At 47.6% G+C, this 19,749-nt stretch overlaps 1 long non-coding RNA gene and 1 pseudogene across 1 annotated transcript; both read right to left on the reverse strand.

The window, feature by feature from the left end:
* Positions 1 to 3,800: 3,800 nt before the first annotated feature.
* On the reverse strand, positions 3,801 to 12,969 carry LOC138436899 (uncharacterized). The gene is made up of 2 exons (XR_011255659.1): positions 12,773 to 12,969; positions 3,801 to 4,519 (listed from the first exon to the last, which is right to left on the reverse strand). It is a non-coding gene; the product is annotated as an uncharacterized lncRNA (long non-coding RNA).
* Positions 5,129 to 5,702, reverse strand: LOC138435159 (large ribosomal subunit protein uL16-like; annotated as a pseudogene).
* Positions 12,970 to 19,749: the final 6,780 nt, after the last annotated feature.

Below are 19,749 nucleotides of genomic sequence, written 5' to 3' on the forward strand. Positions count from 1 at the left end.
CGCCAGGCTGCGGTTGACAAAAATCCTGGAAAGGGGAGGGTGTCCCCAGACTCCAAGGGCCAGGGCTTCCCTGGGCCTGCGTGTGTCTGAGCACATGTGTGTATCTGAACACGTGTGCCAGTGTGTGCAGGGCTCCTCTCACCATGGCACTGTGCTGAGGGCATCCCCAAGAGCAAGGATGTGCCCTGGTCAGTGGGGGTGTCACTTTCCTGATCGAGGTCACTGTGTCCAAGCTCAGAGATGTTGCGTTTGTCCCAGGTGGGCAGCACAAAGCACCAGGTCTGGGGGTGGGGGAGGGGGGAGAGCCCCTCCCCCCACTGAGTGTACACGGTCAGTTTTCTATGTGGTCAGCCACTGCCCACCTACAGGAGGATGTTCCCTTTCGAGAGCAGGGGCTTGCCTGTGTTTTGAGTGTCATGATCTCTGTGTATTTGAAGGAGTCAGTCCCGGGGCTGCTGTGTTGTGTGGGGTGTGTCAGGAAATGGGGTGTTTATCATGATCCCCTCAGCTCCCCCATCCATCTCACCACTGATGCCAGTCCGGCTCCAGGGCCTGCGACTCCCCTCAGGGCTCCCTTAGGTCTCCCCCGTCCACACTGGCCATCGCCGCCAGGAGTGAGAAGGCAGCGGTTCCTTCTGCTGTCACCTGCCCACCATCAGTGGTGTCCAGCAGCTCCCCTGTCCCTCACACCTTCAGACACCACTGCTGGCCCTGCTGGCCCCACCCTGGGCCCCATCTCCTCCTCCTCTCAGGGAGGAGTCAGCCAGGACAGTCTCTGGTGTCCCTTTTGTTCCTTAAGTGCCTGTGCCTGGGTGCTCAGTCGCGTCCGACTCTTTGAGACTCCAGGGACCATAGCCCTCCAGGATCCTCTGTCCATGGGCTTTCCCAGGCAAGAATACTGGAGTGGGCTGCCATTTCCTCCTTCAGGAAATTTTCCCAACTCAGGTATCGAACCCACATCTCTTGTATCTTTTGCACTGGCAGACTAGTTCTTTACCAGCTGAGCCATCAGGAAAGCCCCTGTTTTTTAAGAGAGAAAGCAGTAATAAGGAAGAACAATTCATCTATATTATACTGTCTTCACTTCTTGGATTTATGCATCCAAGGACCACAACGACCTAGAATGCAGCAGAGAACTCAGAGTGCAACAAACATGGGGTTGCCAAGGCAGGAGACGCACGTGCTTTAAAAATAAAGGACTGTCCCATGCCAGACGGTACCAGAGAGAAGCATTTTAAGAGCTTTGAGGTACTATTCTGAGAATATCTTTCTGTTCCTGAGTAGTGTGGTCCACTGTTAGAACACTTAGAGTTTCTTTACCGTAGCTCCGGGTTACTGTGCTGAACTCTGCGAAATTTCCCTTGGAGTATCATCTGCATATCAAGTTTGCTTGCCACATTTGTGGCTTCCTCAAACCAAAATTCATGATAAACTTTGATATTTTCCATCACTTCACTTACTGAATGCAGCATGACAGTCAAGCTCTTGGCTGCACAGAAGACATGACTGTGTCTACTGCCTCATCTTGAGTTACAAGAATAACCTAGAAAACCTAAAAATATAAGTGTTCTGTGGTTTACCTAGGAATAATACACAAAATATTGCGGCTATTTTTAGTGAAGAAAATCCATTTTGCGTAGTTAATTTCAACCTAAATAGAATGTGAATTTTGTTTTTTAAAAAATTCTTAATACATAAATAAAAGTGTCTAATAAAGAAAAAAAAAAGGGCTTGAATTCTTGTTTTACAAACAATTCTAGCATGTTGGGTTATCAATCTTCCTAGCCCGAGGCCATTTAAAGAAGTAATTTCTGGAGACTTCCTTGGTGGCTCAGGGGTTAAAAATCCACCTTGAGATGCAGGTGACCTGGCCAGGGAACTAAGAACCCGCATGCCATGGAGTAACTGAGCCCACTACTGAGTCATGCGTTCTGGAGACCGAGCACAAGGAGAGATCCTGCAGGACACAACCAAGATCCCGCCTGTCACAGCCAAGACCCGACACAACCAAGTAAATAAATATAAATTGTAAAAAGAAAAAAAGAATCGCTAGAAGTGTGCCTAGTTGCTCGGTCGTGTCTGACTCTTTGCAACCCCATGGACTGTAGCCTGCCGGGTTCCCCTGTCCATGGAATTCTCCAGGCAAAAATACTGGAGTGGGTTGCTACTTCCTTCTCCAGAGGATCTTCCTGACCCACGGATCAAACCCACATCTCCTGTGTCTCCTGCCCTGCAGGTGGATTCTTTACCCGCTGAACTATCAGGGAAGCCCTAGAAGTGGAGCTATACAAAATGGAGCTATAAGAAATGGCAGATGATTAGAATCTCAGAATCAGGAAAAAAAAAAGTACAAAAATGAGTGCCCAAGAGCAGAGTAATTGTGATCATTTAGTGCAGGGCTGTAAACAGGCCCTGTGCTGTGCTGTGCTTAGTCCCTCAGTCATGTCCGACTCTTTGGGACTCCATGAACTGTAGCCCGCCAGTCTCCTCTGTCCATGGAGAATCCCCAGGTAAGAATACTGTGGTGGCTTACCATGCCCTCCTCCAAGGTATCTTCCCAACCCAGGGATCGAACCTAGGTATCCCGTCTTGCCGGTGGATTCTTTACCGTCTGAACCACCAGGGAAACCCAAACAGGCCCTAAGGGTCCATAATTGCTGGTTTTGCAACAAAGCACGATGATTTCCATTTAGAGTTTTGACCTGGATCATCCAGAAAAACTTAAAGGATATAGCATGTCCTCTTTTAAAAAGGAACACAAGTTTATGATACATTTGATAAAATGTTCTCTCCAAAATGGCCAAACTAAATGAAGTTAGGCACTGTTGAAGGGATAGAAATTATCTGGGGGGAAGAAAATATTTCAGTGAAATAGTCCCATCCTTGGTAATTGCAAATGAACAACGGTTAGATGGTGAAACAAGAGTATGGAGGCTGCAGGAGGTACGTTAGCTCATTTTCACCCACCTCTGCCTAGAGCCCTCACCAAGACCCTGGACTTTGCAACAGCGTGGAAGACAAAGGCAGAGGGAATGTTTCAGAGGAGGAGGCTAAAGAGACATGCCAACTAACTGCAGTATCTACTCTCAGATATTCAATCAGGGAAGGGGATTTAACCCAAGGACATAATAAGGTCAACGAATAAGACTAGACGATCAACGGCAGCTGAAAGCACTGGCTCAAGGTCAATTTCTAAAGTTGACACCACAAGAAAAATATTCTTGGAAAATACCAAAGTATTCAGGGTGAAGGTCATGACATGTCTAACTTACCTTCGGATTGTTTTGGGAAAAAATTATGCATACATACGTGTGTGTGTGTGTGTCCATTTGTGTGTGTACATACTGGCAGGGACAGGTGATAAAACGATAAAACAAATGGAGTAAAATGTTAGCAATAGGAAAATCTTTTTTATTTTCGGTGGTGGGGAGGCACACAGTTTGTGGAATTTTAGTTCCTGCACCAGGGATTAAGCCTGGGGACTCGACAGTGAAAAATGAGAAGTCCTAACCACTGGGAACTTCCCTGCTGGCTTAGCAGTAAAGAATCCGCCTGCAATACAGGAAAAGCAGGAGACTCAGATTCAATCCCTGGGTCGGTAAGATCCCCTGGAGAAGGAAATGGCTATCCACTCCAGTAACCTTGCCTGGAAAATTCCACAGACAGAGGAGCCTGGCAGGCTACAGTCCATGGGATCACAAAAAGTCGGACACAGCTGAAGTCACTAAACACCACCACCACCACTGGACTGCCAGGGAATTCCCAACAATAGGTAAATCTTGGCAAAAAGAATAAAGATGTTCTTTGAATTATGTTTTATTTTTACAACTTTTCATAAACTTTTGGAATTATTTCCAAATTTTAAATATATATTTTTTAATTAAGGAGGTCCAAGGTGCCCACATTACCACCTAGAATGGTCACTTCTGCTCCCACTTTCCTCTGAGCTCCCAGCTGGGCCCTTCCCATCCACCCAGAGGCAGCGTAAACAGGACCATTCAGCCTGCAATCCTGTTGACTCTCACACCCAGGCTGTGCCTGTTTGGAAGGTGTCCAGACCCAGCATGTGATGGCTTTGTTCCCCATGGCCACCTGACACTCAGAAAGGTGGCCAGATCTGGGGCGCCCAGGGCGTGGGTTAGGGCAGTCACCGCTCACACTTCACCTCCACCTTCAGCCGGAGGCATTATTCCAGATCACACAGTTGGTCCACTGCAGTACAGAGTTTGAGGGGCCTTTTGTTCCCCTTTTGTTTTTTGGAGAAGGAAATGGCAAACCAGTCCAGTATTCTTGTCTGGAGAATCCCATGGATGGAGGAGCTTGGTGAGCTACAGTCCACGGGTCGCAAAGAGTCGGACACGACTGAGCGACTTCGCTTTCACTTGTTCCCCTGAGTTTGGAGAAACCCTCTCAAAATCACCAGAAACTTCCCGCAGACTGGGCTTCCTCACACAGGGGTGGCTGGTACATGGAGGGATCGAGATGGGAAGTGGAGCAATACATCAGGAAGGCTTTTTTTCTGTTTTAACAAGAAAGTAGGATTTATTGGTGAGTGTGATAAGAAGGGGACAGCGCCAAGGCTCTCCTGAGCACAAGGCCCACCATTTGCCCAGGGGCCACCACTAGGGATGTATTTGACCACACAGTCATCTGGGGTGAGCCACTTTTCTGTCACTATGTTTTCAAATTCATCTACATTAAACTTAGTAAGTCCCAGGACTACTCCAATGGTCCAGCAGCTAAGACTCGGCGCTCCCAAGACAGGGAACCTGGGTTCAATCCCTGGTCAGGGAACTGAGATCCCACATAACACAGCTAACAGTTCACATGCTACAACTAAAGATCTCGAATGCCACAACTAAGACCCGCCTGACTCAGGCAGATTTTATTTTTTATAAATAATAAACTCAGTAAACCCCCACTTCTTGGAGACATGGATCTTCTGGTGGCCAGGGAACTTGAATCTGGCCATGAATAGGGTCTCAGGGCTTCCCTGGTGGCTCAGCAGCAAAGAATCTGCCTGCAAAGCAGAAGCCACAGGAGACACAGGTTTGATCCCTGGCTGGGGAAGATCCCCTGGAGATCTTCTGGAGAAGAACATGGCAACCCACTGTAGTATTCTTGCCTAGAGAATGGACAGAGGATCCCGGCAGGCTACAGTCCATGGGGTCACAAAGATGTGGACACATCTGAGCAACTTAGCACACACCAGGGCCTCAATCACATGCTCCTTGCTCTGCAGCTTGGTACAGATGGACATTATAATTTGGCCAGTGTGGACCCTGGTCACTGGGTCCTGGGACTTTCCAAAGGCACCGTGCATACCTGTCTGGAGTATATCAGAGCCTAAGAGCACAGAACAGCATCTTGTTGATGCAGGTGATGTGAAGGGGTAGAGCCACACTTGGATGTGAAAGCTATCTTTGCCACAGCTTTTCGTTTTGGCACACATACAGGCAGCCTCTGGGGCCTCAGAGGACAGCTGCCTATCCTCATCAGACACTGTGTGCCCATAGAGTGGGAACTCATCCACTTTTGCCTTCTTCTACCCCAGGTCGAAGATGCGGATCTTGGCATCAGGGACATTTCAGCAGAAGTGAGACTGGATTCGGCTTGTTTTCACGATACCAGTAACACCAGGCAGGGCAGAAGCTAGTGGCAACAGCAGGATCTTCAGTGGGAGTGCCAAAGGGAAAGAGCCATCAGGAAGACTTTTTTGTTCGTTTGTTTGCTTTTCTTGGCAGCACGTGGGATTTTTCATGCAGCATGTGGGATCTTAGTTTGCTGAGCAAGGATTGAATCCACTCCCCCTACATTGGAAGCAAGTAATCTTAACCACTGGACCACCAGGGAAATCCCAGGAAGGTTTTTTGTTTTGTTTTGTTTTTTAACAAAGGGGCATCCTGAATGAGATCTTCTGGAAATGTAGGATTTGCATTAGTTTAGAAGAGAAAGAGATTTCATGTAGCCCACAGTGTGCCCAGTGCTGAGGGGCTGGAAGGAAACTGACCCACAAGGACAGTGGAGGCTGGGCACTGCCTACAGGCCATTGGCCATGGGAGCCCAGGCTGGCCCAAGGGGGCTCCTCCCCTCTGATGTGGCCACAACAACCAAAGGACATGTCACCCGTCACCCGGGTGAATAAGGAGGGATCTGACTCCAATTGCAAGAAGGGCTGGGGCTGAGTCAGGGCCCACATACAATTCTGCCCCAATCCTTCCCCACCCAGGGCAAAGGCCAGTCCCCTAAATGGGTGGGGGACCATGGAGGGAGAGATTTGCAGTAAGAGGTTAGGAAACTTGCGAGATCCTGTCTCTCTCACCATCAAAATAAAGGAAGTGTCTGGGAGTTTGTGGTGTGGGTGTGAGTGCAGATGTGAAAGTGGGCGTGAGTGTATGCGTGTGTACTGACTGGGCACTTGGCCATCCTGACCATCCTACAAGAGCACAGGATGGGGGAAGGGAGGCGAGGGGCCCACATTCCCCCTCAGGACGTCATACAGCACTTTGGGGCCCCTCTTTCAGGTAAAATTGGCCCCTGAGGGAGTGAGGTGAGGCCTCATTTACCCCTAACACAATCTTGCAGACCCAGGGTCCCCGCAGGATCTGAGGCTGGCAGGAGGTAGAAGAAGCTACAGCCTGGGAGACAGTGCCCTCCTGTCCCTAAACGGATGAGGCAGTCTGAGCCCGGGGTGGAAAAGAATTTCCAGACAAAGAGCATTTTGGAAGGGAAGGAGTTTAAAAAGAATAAAGGGCAGAGATAACGAGGGCACTGCAAGCGCAGCGGTCCGACCTCCTGACAGACCAGGAAGAGTCCACAGTTTTTGTGGGTTAATTGCCAATTTTTATAGCCTCAAGACAAAGAAAATTCCTGCCAGAAGGTTGACGTTAGGTGATTGGTTAGGATAACCCACTCCGGTATTCTTGACTGAGGGACAGAGGAACCTGGCGGGCTATAGTCCATGAGGTCGCAAAGAGTCAGACATGAATGAAGCAACTTAGTATGCAGGGTGATTACTGGAGTGGGCATCTTTGCCTAATTTTCATCATAAAGCTTGTTGGTGGTGATCAGGGCTTTTGGCAAGAGTTACAAAGGGGCTCATTTAGCTTCAGAGGTGACCTTGGTTCTGAGCTCCGCTTCTTGGCCGTGGTACAAGGCCTCGCACCTGTGGCCTTGGGGCAAGACTCAATATAAACCATGTAGCCTGGTGATCCTGATGGGCAGAGGGTGAGGTGCTACAGGAGGGCCCCAAGACAGGTCTGGGGCAGGTTTGTTGCTCAGTTGCTCAATCACGTCCAACTCTTTATTACCCCATGGACTGCAGCACCCCTGGCTTCCCTGTCCATCACCAACTCCTGGAGCTTGCTCAGATGCATGTCCATCTAGTCGGTGATGCCATCCAACCAACTCATTCTCTGTCATCCCTCCTCCTGCCTTCAATCTTTCCCAGCATAAGGGTCTTTCCCAATGAGTCAGTCCTTTGTATCAGGGGGCCAAAGTATTGGAGTTTCAGCTTTAGCATCAGTCCTTCCAATGAATATTCAGGGTTGATTTCCGTAATTAGGATTGACTGTTTTGATCTCCTTGCAGTCCAAGGGACTCTCACGAGTCCCCTCCAACACCACAGTTCAAAAGCATTGCTTCTTCAGCACTCAGCCTTCTTTATGGTCTAGCTTTTACATTCATACATGACTACTGGAAAAACCATAGCTTTGACTAAATGGAGCTTTGTTGGCAAAGTAATGTCTCTGCTTTTTAATATACTGTCTAGGTTTGTCATAGCTTTTTTTCCAAGCAAGCATCTTTTAATATCATGGCTGCAAAACACCATCTGCAAGAAAATAGTCTGTCACTGTTTCGTTTGTTTCCCGATCTATTGGCCATGAAGTGATGAGACCAGATGCTCTGACCTTAGTTTTCTGAGTGTTGAGTTTTAAGCCAGCTTTTTCACTCTCTTCTTTCACCTTCATGAATAGGCTCTTTAATTACTCTTTGCTTTAGGTCATAGGGGTGGTGTCATCCTGGAGCATGTTGGAAGGGCATCTAAGACCTGCCAGACATGCCTGAGGCTGGGTCACAGAGCTTGAGAGCCACAGGCAAGGGCAGGCTTCACCCCTGACAGAGACCCACACCTCTCCTTGCTGTGATCTGGAGAGACAGGAGGGGGCTAGGCAGGATGAGTGCCGGCTTGCACAGAGGGTCAGGGCAAAGGGAAGCTGCATGAGAGTCAGAGATATGGTGCATTTCAGTATTACGAGCCATATTTTCTTGCACATAAATCCATCTAGTCAGACACCGTGCATTCATTAAGTGTCTACTTCATGCCAAGCTTCTAGACGCTGGATTTAAAACTATGAAGAGGACTTCTTTGGTGATCCAGTGCTCAAGAATCCACCTGCCAATGCAAGGGACACAAGTTCAATCCCTGGTCCAGGAAGATCCCACATGCCACAGAGCAACTAAGCCTGAGCATTGTAACTACTGCAGCCCTTGTGGCCTAGAGGCTAAGAATCGCAGCAAGAGAAGCCCTCTGCAATGAGAAGCCCTCATACCTCAACTAGAGATTAGACCTGCTCTCAGCAACTAGAGAAAGCCCACGCACAGCAATGAAGACTCAGTGTAGCCAGAAATACAATAAAAATTTTAGAAAAACTATGTAGTGTTACCTGACCTTAAGTAGCTGACAGTCCAAGAAAGAAGACAGACTACACTCATTAATAGGAAACAGTGAAATGAGAAACTTGCTGGCTCAGTGGTAAAGAATCCAACTGCAATGTCAGAGACTTGGCTTTGATCCCTGGGTCAGGAAGATCCCCAGTGGAAATGGAAATAGCTACCCACTCCAGTATTCTTATCTGGGAAATTCCATGGACGGAGGAGCCTGGCTGGTTGCAGTCCATGGGGTCACAAAAGAGTAGGACACAACTTAGTGACTAGACATACCCAGAGAACCCAGGGGAGGTTAGGGAAAGCTTCCTGCAGGAGGAGTTAGCCACATAAGGGCTGCCTCCAAGGGTGCTGATCGGTAGCCTGGCAAGCATGTGGGCGTCACAGACATGCTTGGTTGGGGTACAGAGCTGGGGTATCAGCTGGGGCTCACTGTGGCCAGCTTTCCAGGCCACACTAACAGGTGGAGACTTTCTCTGGGAGGTGGTGAGAATGAAGGAGTGTAAGAGAAGAATGACCCTGTCCCGGGCACCCAGGGAAGGATCACCACGGCTCAGGGTGGAGGAGGACACGTGAGAGGGGTCAGCCAGGAGTCAGAGGCCAGTTCAGTGCTTCTCAAACTTCAACATGCACGTGAATCATCCAAGAGTCTAGTTAAAATGCAACTTCTAGTGGGGAGGTGGTTCAGGATGGGGAACACCTGTACACCCATGACTGATTCATGTCAGTGGCAAAAACACTACAATATTGTAAAGTAATTAGCCTCCAATTAAAATAAATAAATTGACTCATTGGAAAAGACTTTGATGCTGGGAGGGATTGGGGGCAGGAGAAGAAGGGGACGACAGAGGATGAGATGGCTGGATGGCATCACAGATTTGATGGACGTGAGTCTGAGTGAACTCCGGGAGTTGGTGATGGACAGGGAGGCCTGGCGTGCTGTGATTCATGGGGTCGCAGAGTTGGACACGTCTGAGCGACTGAACTGAACTGAACTGAAAGGAGAAGAAAAAATAAATAAATAAATAAAATTTAACTTCTGACTCAGTAGGTCTGGGGTAGGTCCCAGAAGTCTGCATTGCTCACAAGTGCTCAGATAGTTGCATGATGCCCATCTCACTACATTTCAGTGACAAGAGTAGAGCCTTAGCTGGCAAGTTGGAATGACTAAAGGAGTTTTAAAACCTCTGACATGTGGTTTACCTGGTGGTCCAGTGGTTGAGAATCTGCCTACCAATGCAAGGGATGCGGGTTCAATCCCTGGTAAAGGAATGAAGATCCCACGTGCCGCAGGGCAACTAAGCCTGTGTGCCGCAACCAGAGAGGCCCACGTGCTGCCACAAGACCCAGAGCAGCCAAAAGAAAAATAAATTAATTAAAATAAAGTCTCTGGTGAATGGGAAGCAGTCAGGCAAGGGCAGGTGGGCACATTGAAGCCACGGATGGCCAAAGCCAGTGCTCAGTAACAGCCTAGCGGGGGGTACCCCTCTCTCTCTGAGAGTCTCATGGAACTGGTCTAGGGTAAGATTCAGCCATGGGGCATTTTTGCTCCCTCGGTGACTCTGTGTGTTAGTTGCTCAGTCATGTCTGACTCTTTGCAACCCCAAAGAGTAGCCCGCCAGGACTGTAGCCCTCCAGGTTCCTCTGTGCATGGGATCGTCCAGGCAAGAATAATGGAGCGGGTCGCCATTTCCTTCTCCAGGAGATCTTCCTGACCCAGGGATTGAACTCAGGTCTCCTGCATTGTAGGCAGGTTCTTTACCTTTTGAGCCACCAAGGTGACTCTAACATATAACAAACTTTCAGGACCTCGGCTTTTAAAAGTCATTCAACACATCCAGCCAACAATAGACGTAATGAGTGCAAAAGGAAGCTGAAATCACCCTACCCCAGGCCTTGGGAGTCTCATGCCTCTGGAAATATCCAGTGTCTGTATAGAACTGACTGTGTCCCAAATTCATTTTCTCATTTGCCTCTCACTTCAGCCCTGTGATGTAGATATTATTACCATTATTATTATCCTCTTTTTCTAAAGAGGCAAATGAAGGCTGGGCTGGGTGAAGGACTTGCTCTAGAACCTCACTCACTCCTTGGAGGCTTCACCTGTCCTTTCACTGCCCCTCCTTCTAAAGGTCAGCCACCACCACAGACAACATGAGCACCGTCTGTTTTTTTAATATTTATTTATTCTGCTGCACCAGGTCTTAGTTGGAGCACACGGAATCTTTGATCTTCATTGCAGCACTCAGGGTCTTTAGTTCTGACATTAAAACTCTTAGTTACAGCATGTGCGATCTAGTCTCCAGACCAGGAATCAAACCCTGGCCCCCTGCGCTGGGAGTACAGATAGAGTCTTAGTTACTGGACCACCAGAGAAACCCACCAGCACTGGGTTGGTAGGAGGATTTTTCAGGGCTGAGGGAAGATTCACTTCCTAGTACTTTCTCTGCAGCCTGCCCTTGGGAATCAGTCAACACTCCATCACAGTTTGTGGGGGCAAAGGAGGAAAACAGTCACCTCCCTTCTGGGGCTATTGGTCCCTCTTACACTTGACCCATTAGCCAGATGCACTTCAAGGGTAAGAACAGAAATGCCCAGCAATTGTCAGGAGTTCAGCCCAAGGTAGAAATGAGCAGAGGGTAGGAAAGAAGGGTCACATCCCGATATTTTATTGTTTTATCATCTGGTAAATCCTTTTGAAGCCTGGCAAGGCCCCACATCTCATATAGAATCAGGCAGGACTCGAGTGGATGGGAGGTCGGCTTGTCCCATGGGCCATGTTCCTAGAATGACCACCCCTCTCACACACAGTGTTTTGTGTCATCAACCAGTCCCCCAGGGAAATGAGACTTGCTTTAGAAAACCACTTGGTTTTGCAGATCTAGTCATGAAAATGTCCATTTCCTTGGAACCATCCTATTCTGAGAATCCATCCTAAAAGTATACAGAAAACAGAAAAAGCTAAATGCAAGGATTCATGGATGGGAGACAGATAAATTAAGAGTTTGAGATTAACATATACACACTGTGTGTGTGTGTGTATGTGTGTGTGTGTGTGTGTGTGTGTGAGTTGCTCAGTCATGTCCAACTCTTTGCGACCCCATGGACTGTAGCCCACCAGGCTTCTCTGTCTGGTATTTTCCAAACAAGGAAAATTTCCGGGCAAACAACAGGAGTGGGTTGCCATGCCCTTCTCCAGAGGATCTCCCCAACCCAGGGGTCAAACCGGGATCTCCCACATTGCAGGCAGATTCTTTACCATCTGAATCACCAGAGAAGCTCCATACACACATTACTATGTATACAACAGAAAACAGATAAGCAATAAGGACCTACTGTATAACCCAGGGAACTATACTCAATATTTTGCAATAACCTATCAGGGAAAAGAAACTGAAAAACAATCACTTTGCTGTACACCTGGAACTAAATAACACTGTAAATCAACTCTACCTCAATTTTAAAAAAAGAGAGAATTCATGTAAAATCAGAGGCTCCTTCGATGTCCATCTAGAGAAGAGGAGACTCTGTTACTTATAAATAATTACACTAACTTTGCTAATTGTAGTCAAGAAGATTAACTCAGAAAATGTGAAAATGCTTTTCCCACATGAGGAAAAGAACATCAGAATCCCCAGTTGCACTGCACAGGCTTGTCAACCATTAACAAATCGCATACACAAAGGATGAAGAAAATAATTCAAATTAAGAGTGGCTTAACATGCATATGAATCACCCAGGGGAGGGTCTGGGTAAAATGCAAGACCATATTTAATTTCTTAGCTTTGGTATCTTTATTTCGATAATAAAACTTCAACTACATAAAATGACATAGAAATTTCAAGAAATGTTTATGCTAACTGAAAAAAGAACAGAAAATGATATATACATTAAGATTGTTTTTTTTAGTAAAACCTCTTTTTTTTTCCTTTATGTATATTGTGAGCACCTGCCCTGAATTGCCTTAGGGCATTAAGGGATGAGCCCATTGGTGCTGACTGTACCATCTACCCCACCCCCACCACTCCCATCCCCACCACTCCCATCCGCACCCCCCCAACCCCTCCACATTCACCTCCCCCCAACTTCCCACACAAGCCAATACCTTGAACCATGTCCTGAGCGCAGCAGGGTGCTGCCCACAATGTCCAGACACAGCCATACAGAGGGACAGGAAAGCACATCTGTTGGGATAAGGGCAACTCCAGAAGGTGATGCCCACCAGCCTCTTGAAAAGTGAGCAGGAGCTTCCCCGGAGATCACATGAAAAATTATGAAAAATTCCTGGCCGAGCAACTGCAGCTGCAAAAGGGGGAAAGAGGGGTCATGAACCCACAACTGTTCCCAGGGCCCACAGGGGGTGGGGGAGGGGCAAGACCAGATTAGGAAGGCTTCTGTGCTGTAATAAAAGAGCTTGACCTGGACCCCGCAGGGGGTGGGGAGCCCTGGCAGCGTTTTGAGCAGGATGAGGTGTCAAAGCTGCTCTGGTGTCAGAGCAGGGAAGGCTGGGCGGGCCAGGATGAGGGGAGATGCCAAGCTGACCTCCATGGTCCAGGCAGGAGCTGTGAGCGCCTGGATTCATGGGGTGGGGATAAGGGAGAGCTGGCCAGGGAGTCACTGGGCTCATCAGGACCTGGGGACTGATTAACCAAAGGGGATCCTGGGGGAAATGAGGATGAGACACTGAGAAACCAGGGAGTATATGACCACCAAACCAGAAATATCAGTAGGAAGGGCAGGGGCTTGTTAAGACAAGGCCTTCGTCCACAAACTAGAGAGAGCATTCAGGCTCCACCAGCACTGACCTGACACCCTTGGGGCCTGATATATCTCAGAAGTCAGTATTTTCTGAGTCTAAGGAGGTAACACATGATTTACTGTATATATGCATGATCACACACTTGCTGGGGTCTGGGGCAACAGCCCATAATCTAATACATTAGCATTCCTGCTGCCGAGCCATGAATATTCATTCACACGAAGTAGGTCCACAAACACAATAAACAACCTCAGGTCAGGTCCATCAAGGCTGCCACCAAATCACTATGAAATCCTTTGGGTTTCGGGACGTGAGATTGAGGATGAGGGATGTTGCTTGAGCAACAGTGGTAGCTGAAGACCCAGTGGCAGGAAGGCCCCTCAGAGAGACAGGAGCAGAAGAAAGCTGAGCACAGAGTCCTGGCAACAACCACGTGGGGGCCGAGGCAGGAGAGGACCCAGCCAAAGAAGCTGACAGGGAGCTGCCAGATTTGCAGGGAAGAAGTAGGAGGAAGGGCTGTCCCAGCAACCCCAGGAGGAAAGGGAACCATGAGCAGTGACAGTGCTATAGAAAAACCGGGGTCAGAAAAGGCCCAAGGTCACAGGATGGGAAACTTGGACCCTGTGGTATGTCAGTGGCAAGAGATGGTAGCAGTAGAATAGGGGCAGAGGGCAGGGAAGGGAGACACAGGTGAAGACCTCCTTTTGCAGGAACCGTGGCCAAAAAAGCAATGAGACTGGGTTACAGAATTAGACTGATGGTGGGGCTGCAGGACCTGGGGTCTCGATGAGTGAGAGAGAAGATGAAGGACGGGAAGTGAGTTAAAAGACACTGCAGCACTGTTTACAATAGCCAGCACTTGGAAGCAACCTAGGTGTCCACAGACAGATGAATGGATAAAGAAGATGTGCTACATATGTACAGTGGAATATCACTCAGCTGTTAAAAGGAACAAAATTGGGTCATTTGTAGAGATGTGGATGGACCTAGAGTCTGTCATACAGAGTGAAGTAAGTCAGAAAAAGAGAAACAAATATCGTGTATCAATGCATAATGTGCAGAATCTAGAAAAATGGTACCGATGAACCTATTTGCAGGGCGGGAGTAGTGACACAGATGTAGAGAATAAATATGTGGACATGGGGCAAGGGGAAGGTGGGATGAGCTGGGAGATGAGCATTTACGCACAGACACTGCGTGCATGCTTAGTCGCTCAGTTGTATCCAACTCTTTGCAACCCCAGGGACTGTAGCCCCCTAGGCTTCTCTGTCCATTGGATTCTCCAGGCAAGAATACTGGTGTGGGTTGTCATGCCCTCCTCCAGGGGATCTTCCCAACACAGGGACTGAACCCAGGTCTCCTGCATTGCAGGCAGATTCTTTGCCATCTGAGCCACCAGGGAAGCTCATATAGACATTACCATGTGTAAAACAGATAGCTAGCGGGAAGCTGCCGTATAGCACAGTGCTCAGCTCTGTGCTCTGTGATGACCTAGAGGGGTGGGATGGGGGTGGGAGGGAGGTCCAAGAGGAAGTAGATATATGTATACACATAGCTGAGAGATAGGGAAGCCTGGCATGCTGCTGTCCATGGGGTCCAAAGAGTCAGACACAAATGAATGGCTGAACAACAGCAACAGCTGATTCACTTCATTGTATAGTAGAAACTAATACAACATGGTAAAGCAATTATACTCCAATAAAAAAAATTTCAAGTGGCCTCCACCGAAAGACGTGTATAAGAATGTTCGTGGCATCTTTATTCACAATAATCCCAAAACTGGAAACAACCCAAATGCCCATCAAGACCAGAAAAGATAAATAAACAGTGACTTATCCATCCAATGGGGTTAGAAGGACAATAAACTGTGTTGCCCACAATAACTTGGGAATTTCATGGACACAATATCAAGCATAAGAACTCATGTAGTGGGACTCCTCTGGTGGTACACTGGATAAAAATCTGCCTGCCAATGCAGGGGACACAGTTTTGATCCCTGGGGCAGGAGGATTCCACATGCCCTGGGGCAGCTAGGCCCGTGCTCCACAGCTACCGGAGCCTGTGCACCTAGAGCCTCTGCTCTGCAGCAGGAAAGCCTAGTGTAAAGGGAGGCCTGAGCACTGCAATTTGAGAGTGGGCCCCAGTGGCAGAAACTAAAGAAAACCAGAGTGCAGCAAGGAAGACCCAGAGCAGCCAGGAATAAATAAATGAATAAATAAAAATTTTAAAAAGAGAAGGAACTCATGTATTTTACTATCGGTACATTACACCTCAAGGAAAAAAGTTAAGGATGATGGACTTGAAGGTTTCAGATGAGAAGCAGTGTAGGAGAGGACCAGGCCCTGCAATCCGGGACTGAAGCAGATCCCAGGGAGGCTGATGGAGTCTTAAAAGGGAGAGAACCACATACCCCCTGGACAACTGAGCCCCTCAGTAGTGACATGACTGTAGGGACTTCCCTGGTGGTGCAGTGCCTAAGACTCCGAGCGTCAAATGCAGGGGGCATGGGGTTGACCCCGGTTGGGGAGCTAAGATCCCAAGATTCCACATGCCCTGTGGCACAGACAAAAATTTACAAAAAACAAAAGCAAAAAATAAAACAGTGACATGATGTGAAATGGCTATGAAAACCTACTTTGCAAAGTGGGTGGCACTGTATTATTAATGGTTTATTTAATGAAACGGCCGGTTCCAGCTGCTTTCTTCCTGTGTGGCCCAGGTCTGGCCCCCAACTCCACTGCAGCTTCTGTTGGGCAACACTGTGGACAACCCCCCACACACACTGCACACACACACCGCACACCACGTGGCACACTCTCACGAGGACCAAACCTAGATTAAGGCTTTAGTGACACCATATGAGTGCAGTAGCCCTGCCTGGCCCACTGACAGCTGAGGTCCTCTAGGACCAGCCTGGTCACACTGGGCTCCTTTTCCTCCGGACTGAGCTCCTCTCTAAGGGACTTCCGGCTCTCAGGCACATTCAATGTCCCCTATCTGCTCACCAGTCTCTTGGGACCTCCACGTATGTGACCCAGGACAAACCTGGAAGGTCACAGGGGACCATGAACAATAGCTGCCAGGCACAGCAGTTATCCTCAGCCAAGACTGTTGTTGTTTCAGTCACTAAGTCATGTCCAACTCTCTTTGACCCCATGGACTGTAGCCCACCAGGCTCCTCTGTCCATGGGATTCTCCAGGTAAGAATACTGGAGTGGGTTGCCATGCCCTTTTCCAGGGGATCCTCCTAACTCAGGGATCAAACCTGCATCTCCTGCTTGGTAGTGGTTCTTTACCACTGAACCACCTGGGAAGACAAAATTATATCCATCCAAAAACGGATAGTCTCTGTGGTGCAACTGGTTAGCGGGTTCGGCTGTTAACCAAAAGATTCATGGTTTGAGCCAACCCAGGGATGAATTGGCTTGGACTCTAGCCACATCACAACTGTTGGGCTTCCCTTGTGGTAAATAATTCGCCTGCAATGTGGCAGACCTGGGTTTGATCACTGGGTTCCAAAGATCCCCTGGAAAAGGGAAAGGCTACCCACTTCAGTATTCTGGCCTGAAGAATCCCATGGACTGTATAGTTCATGGGGTCTCAAAGAGTTGGACACAACTGAGCAACTTCACTTTCATACTTTCACTTTCTTTCAAAAAGGGGTAAGACACTTACTTCATGAGTCTTCATTTTCTCTTCAACAAAACAACTATGTCCCAGTTAATTTTTAAGGAAGATACACAATATTATAAAGTAATTAGCCTCCAATTAAAATAAATAAATTTATATTTTTTTAAAAAAAGGGAGATATGTTAGAGAGACATCATACATTTCTCAAATTCAGACTAAGCTAAACGCACGCAGCAGCCCAGCCCCTGGCTGTGAGCCTCCAAGTTCAGGCAGGGTGCATCCCAGGAGTTCAGGCAGCACAAGCTAAGCCCTGTGCAAAGATTCTAGGTCGGCAGGAGAGTGACCTAATTAAACACACAGGCTTATTCTTAGATGAGGAGCCCCAATTAAGGCCCCTGGGCAGCCACAGCGCAACAGCACAGCCCTAGAAGTGACCGGAATAATTCTTATTTTTAAACAGCAGTTACTTACTTCTGATTATAAAACTAGCACATATTCATCAGAGCACGTTTGGAAAATACAGACAAGAAAATGCTACCCAGAGATAGCCACTGTTTTTCCTTATTTCCTCATGGGTATGGAAATATTTACATGTTTGACTTTTGGGGGGAATATGTATTCACATAATGTAAGTGAAAAAAAGAGACAAAAATAAACAGTGTGATCCTAAATTTGTTAGAATTGTCATAGGGATATAGTTTCCTATCTTGTTTCTTTCACTCAGTACTAAAATACAAACATCCCCTCTGTCTTATTAAATATTCAGCTACTTGATTTAGTTTTAGATTTTTGTGTGTGTGGACTGTTTTTAAAGTGTTTATTGATTTTGTTATGAGACTACTTCCGATTTATGCTGCAGTCTGTTGATCCTGAGGTATGTGGGATCCTAGCTCCCTGACCAGGGCTTGAACCCACACCCCCTGCATTGGAAGGCCAAGTCCCAACCACCAGACTGCCAGGGAAGTCCACAGCTACTTGATTTTTAATGACTGCACATTGTCCATCATCTAGAATAATGTATGCACTCTTCCCTTGTGATGGGGTATTCCAGTTTTTCAAATAACTTTACAGTGGACCTCTGGGTATATCTCGAATTTTTTTCTTGGGCTAGATTTCCAGAAGTAAAATTTATTTAGGACGCTCATTATACATGACCAAAGGGCTTTCTGAACGTTTGAAGCCATTGGCACTGCTATGAGCAAAGTTAGAGCCATCATCGCGCCTGCGGCATGTCTCGATTCTTGTAATAACAACCAGAACTCCTTTATTAACTGGAGGCCTCCCTGGTGGCTCAGAGGTTAAAGCGTCTGCCTCTACTATGGGAGACCTGGGTTCGATCCCTGAGTTGGGAAGATCCCCTGGAGAAGGAAATGGCAACCCACTCCAGTATTCTTGCCTGGAGAATCCCATGGACAGAGGAGCCTGGTGGGCTACAGTCCATGGGGTCGCAAAGAGTCGGACATGACTGAGCGACTTGACTTAACTTAAACTCAGATCCAACCCAGAGGCCAGTGTCAGCAGGTATCATTTCCTCAGAGTCACCTGGACTTTGTAACAAAGCACAACCCTGGTATAAGTCAGCTTTTACTAGGTGAGGCTGCTGTAACAAACAGTCCTGGAATTTTAGGGACTTACAATGAGGAAGCTTTCCCTCTCACCTGAATTACTCATCAGATGTGGCTCAACTGTGGCTGTCTTCCATAGGCCACCTTGTCCCAGGACCCAGGCCGAAGGAACCACCCCGACTCCATTCTCATGGTCAAGGACAAAGAGGCAGAACAGAAGCCCACCCTGGCTTTTAAGGCTTTGACATAGACGTGGTGAGCTTCACTCTCACTTCTGTTAGCCCAGGAAGGTGATGTAATCAATCCAGCGCCAGTGAGAGGAAGAAGTACCAATATATTCCTCCCATGGGGACACAGGCCACATCCAAGGGTGCAGAACCCTCTACAGAGGAGACAGGAAATAACTGGGAGCAAGAATACAACTGACCAGGGGCTTCCTTGGCAGTCCAGTGGTTAAGACTTGGAACTTCCAATGCAAGGGGCACAGGTTCAATCCCTGGTCGGGGATCTAGGCACCCACATGCCTCATGGCCACGGGACCAAACCATAAATCGTGCCGTGTGCCACAGCCAAGAAAATTTTAAAATAAAAATTATACAGCCAACCACAGCTCTGAGCTCTCAGAAACAATGCTCCTAGCTTGCCATCACATCCTGGGACTTAGCTTGACCTCCGGAATGTTTGGCAAGGAATTTCCCCAGTGGTTCAGTGATTAAGACTCCATGCTTCCAGTGCCAGGGACTCAGGTTCAACCCCCAGTCAGGGAACTAAGATCCCTGAAAGTCAGGCAGTGTGGCCAAAACAAAAAAAGAATATTTGGCAACCAGAATCCCTCTCCCTGTGGAAACTCCCATGCCCTAGAAAGCATCACCAGTGGTGCATGAAGGGGGTCACCAAGGTTTCAAATACAAGAAAATACATATGTATTTGTATGTGTGTATATTTATGTAATATATTTATAAGTAGCTCCATTAAAAATATTAAAGATATACTGTTATATTTTCAAAAGTTAAAAGAAAAGCCTTATATATAACAGGCTACTATTTTTCTTAAAAGAGGGAGCATACTTACACTTAATACATAAAATTTATGCATATATATGCATAAAACATTTCCCAAAAGTCAGTA

Source organism: Ovis canadensis, chromosome 3 (genome assembly GCF_042477335.2).
Source record: "Ovis canadensis isolate MfBH-ARS-UI-01 breed Bighorn chromosome 3, ARS-UI_OviCan_v2, whole genome shotgun sequence".
In the NCBI taxonomy this organism is placed as follows: Eukaryota; Metazoa; Chordata; class Mammalia; order Artiodactyla; family Bovidae; genus Ovis; species Ovis canadensis.